The sequence below is a fragment of the Ananas comosus genome, linkage group 23 (assembly GCF_001540865.1).
Source record: "Ananas comosus cultivar F153 linkage group 23, ASM154086v1, whole genome shotgun sequence".
Classification (NCBI taxonomy): Eukaryota; Viridiplantae; Streptophyta; class Magnoliopsida; order Poales; family Bromeliaceae; genus Ananas; species Ananas comosus.
Window position 1 is genome coordinate 7,880,034 of NC_033643.1, and position 4,411 is coordinate 7,884,444.

Genomic DNA, 4,411 nt, shown 5'->3' on the forward strand with positions numbered 1-4,411 from the left:
CACTGTGATCAGAACTGACCCACGATCACCGTGCTCACCTCCGGAGGCATCAGGACAGCCTCGGATCGCCGGATAAGCGTGCGCAAACCCAAAACAGCAGCCAAACAGGCTCGACAGGGTCGACACTGCCGAAACAGCGGAACGGAGTCTCCCCGGCAGAATCTAAGGTGAGCACGATGATAAGCAATTTTCTACGATCATCGTGCTCCCTTTCGCAGAGATCGGGGAGGCTCAGGAAGCTCAGAACAGTAAACCATCCCAAACTAAGCCCTATTTCGGGCTTGGCCGGAGCAAGGTTGCTCCGGCCGGCCTCCGGCGGCACGGCGGCGCGCGTGGAGGCCAGGGATGGGTGCGGGGGAGGTGAGAGTGAAGGCTTGCTCACTCAGTTGGCGGTGAGAGCAGGCGGCGGCGACCGGCAGAACCAACCAGCCCGCACGAGCTAAAGCTCGGTTTCCAGGTAGCTGCGCGCAAGGCGGCGCCGGGCGCTCGGGACGCGGCGGAGGTTCGCTGAGGCCGGAGGAGGCGGCACGGATGCTCGCGGCGGTGCAGCGCGAGAAGAAGCGCGCAGCTCACCTCGGCCCGCACAAGTCTGGGGCGCCGCGGGCTGGCCCAGGCGGCGCGCGGCTCGCTGGGGTGGCGGCGACCGGCGAGGAGCGTCGCGAGGGTGCGGGGACAGCAGCGGAAGCGGGCTCAGGCGCGGCGGCCCGCGGGGAGGCCGTACGCAGGCCTAGGTCTGGGCTCGACCTAGGGAGCAGCAGGCGGCCAGCTCAGGTGCGGCGGCGGTCGACGGGGACGCTTCGATGAGGTCGGGGCGACGCCGGCATGGTGCAGGGAGGCCGCTGCAAGCCTCGGCCTGGGCTCTAACCCGAGAAGAAAAGAGAGAGATGGAGAGAGAGATGGAGAGAGAGAAGAAAGGTGGCTGCGGTGGTGGCTGGCCGGCCGGGTTCAGTAGGCGCGCGGCCTGGGCGCATGGCTAGGGCAGGGGAGCGAGGTGAGGGTGGCTGGGGTTGCGGCAAGGCTAGGGTTAGGGTTTCAATGACAAACCTGAACAAGCTTATATACATGGTGCAACTTTGCAATTAAGTCCACAAACCTCAGTATTTAATACTGAGTCCATCACAGCGTATGTAAAACGCGCGAACACCCCTCCATGTGCGATCCCACGCGAAACGGTACATAAAATATTGCAACTTTTGCGAAATTATCGTTTTGCCATTACAGACTCTCCTCGACAACGCGCAATCTCCGCAGATCCGTCCGTCAGATTTGCGAACGGATTGCACCAGTGCGATCAGCACCTCGTAGACAATAGATCTACGATTTTGTTCACCTCGAACGGTCACGGATTCGCGACGAAATCCATTCTCTCTCCAAGGCCAAAAAGACGCACAATTACATATAAAACGCGTATTTTTGGATTTTCTCGAAATCCGTGCGTCAAACCCAAAATCAGTCAGCGCCATTAGTTCCAGAACAGTTGAACCGATCGAAACGAGCTATTGGACCGCTAGGAACGGAGTCCGATACGAGCCTGAAGCCAACTTCACACCGTAGGCTTTCCGGAAATCGAGTTACTATTCACTTTAAGTGAACTTGGAAATCGCATAGAATCTCCGTTTTAACTCGATTTCTCCCAAATTTGACGAGTGTTTTGTAATTAAATTACACACAAAAACATCGTAACAGAGAGTTTAGTTGCACCGTAAAAATCTCAGTCCTTACAGCTTGTTTTGCTAATCATTTATCTACATCTACAACCTTCTTTTATTTTTTATGCTATTTCTATCCACAAATCAACTTAAATTATTTAGCCTCATTCAAATCCAACTTATAACAAAATATAACTTAATAGACAAATTAAAGCTTAATAATGATCTAATTTAACAATTGCACTCTAAAATTAAACTGTGCATGATCATCTCTGAATATAAATTGAGTTTTTTTGTTGAATTCTTAACCTTTTCTATCTAATTTTATCAGGTCCTTTTCATCTAAAACTCTATTATATATATCAAACAATATATATCATGCCACCTTTCCAAATCTTAACCTGGTAAACAAGGTCTAAGAATAAATACAATATGTTGTTCATAAGAAGTTTTAATATATTGCCTTAAAACATTCAATGCATAGTTTATATTTTATTTGATATAAATAGAAAATAACTTGAATGTGTACTCTTATTTGCAGTTTAATTCAATTTTCTGATTTCGATGAAGAAGAGAAGTAAATATTTTTCCAGCAAAACTATCACAAGATCTAATTTCTATAATATTTTAAGGATATGTATAATAGACTTATTTTATTTTGAACTTTATAGTATGGACTATATACTATGAATTTTAGAATTTGATAAAATTCTAAAATTTCTAACCACATTTATTGAAGAATAGTGCTATTTTGGAGCCATATAACTTTCATTCAAAATTTTATAATTTAGAAAAATTAGTATTTAAAATTCTAACTATAATCTTATTTTTTAAAATTTTGAATTTTGAATTTCATTATCTACCCGCTGCATCGCGCGGGTTTCTGCACTAGTTATTATTATGAGGATGAAGGGTTTCTTACCACATGGCAAGAAATATTGTTGCTTCATTTAGGTTAATATTATTTATTATATATTATATATTATATTTATATTTTATTTTATATTATTATTATGAGGATGAAGGATTTTTTGCCACGTGGTAAGAAATATTGTGGCTTTATTTAGGTTAAAGGTTAATATTTAGGTTAATAGATAATAGAAGATTAATAGATATAGATAGATATATAGATATAGATTATTCTAAATAGTCATTGCAAGTACACAATTACTAAAATGCACGACACGTGTGGATCGGCTAGTTTTTGAAAAGTTTGAAAGTGGAAAGAATAATTTATCTGCATAATTTTTTATTATATAGGAAAATAATTTACTGGCTAACTTATTTAGTTACTTTTCTAAATAAAGTTTTAATTTTTAAACTAAAACTTTCTTTTTTTTGAAAGACAAAAATGTCCCAAAAATGTAAAGTTTTGGATAGTTGATTGATTATAAAAAATTCTTCTAATATATTCTTATCTCTAGGATTTACTAATAAGACTTGAATTTTAGAAGAATATATTTAAAAGAGAAGAATAATTTTAATAAATAAGAATATTTAAGCAAAATCCAAATAATAAATTATCTTTTCTTTCTTATTTATCAATAAATAATAAATAATAAAACTATGTTTTTTATATTATTAAAAAGAATAAATAATCCAACTCAAACCAACCTTGCTTTTAAGCGTGGAAAACACCCTTCGTTCCTAGAAACTTCTCAACCAATGGCATCCTGCTACGTGTCCTCTCCAAGTAATCCCGCGTGCCGTAGACTCGTTCTCGTATCCGAACCCGACGCGGCTGAGGAGGCCACCAACGTATATAAATACCCAACGATCCCGTTCCTTTCCTTCGTCCTCGCATCATCTCCATGGCGGTCGCTGGGATGCGAATTGTGATCGCTAGGGTTTCAATCTAGTTTTCCATCGTGATCACTGGGGTTTCGACCTACGGTTCTTCTTTGTTGTTTGATCGTTGTTGTTTGTGATCGTTGATGAGTTATTTGAAGGATCTCGCATGGCAGAGTTTGGGATGTTCTAAGCCCTATCTTCTCGCTGATCGCTAGGGTAATACCGTTCATCGCTAGAATTTCGACATATGATTCGTCAACTTTGTTGTTTGATCGTTGTTATCGGTGATCGTTTATGAGTTATTGTTGTTTGTGATCGTTGATGAGTTTCTTGAAGGGTCTCGCATGGCGGAGTTTGGGATCATCTAGGCCCTATCGTCTCCATGGCGACCGCCAGGGTAATATCGTTCATCGCTAGAATTTCGACATATGATTCTTCATCGTTGCTGTTTGATCGTTGTTATTGATGATTGTTTACGAGCCGTTGTTGTTTGTGATCGTTGATGAGTTTCTTGAAGAGTCTCGCATGGCGGAGTTTGGGATCTTCTAGGCCGTATCGTCTTCATGGCGACCGCCTGGGTAATATCGTTTGTCGCTAGAATTTCGACATATGATTCTTTTGTTGTTTGATCGTTGTTATTAGTGATCATTCATGAGTCGTTGTTGTTTGTGATCGTTGATGAGTTTCTTGAAGGATCTCACATGGTGGAGTTTGGGATCTTCTGGGCCCTATTGTCTCCATGGCCATCGCCAGGGTAATATCGTTTGTCGCTAGAATTTCGGCATATGATTCTTTGTCCTTGTTGTTTGATGGTTGTTATTGTTGATCAGTTATGAGTTGTTTGAAGGATCTCACATAACCACGCTTGATATCTTCGACACCCTATCATCTACATGGTGTTCGTTATGGTAATATCGTGATCGTAAGAGTTTTGATGTAGGATTCTTTTGTGGTTGTTAGATCGTGTTGTT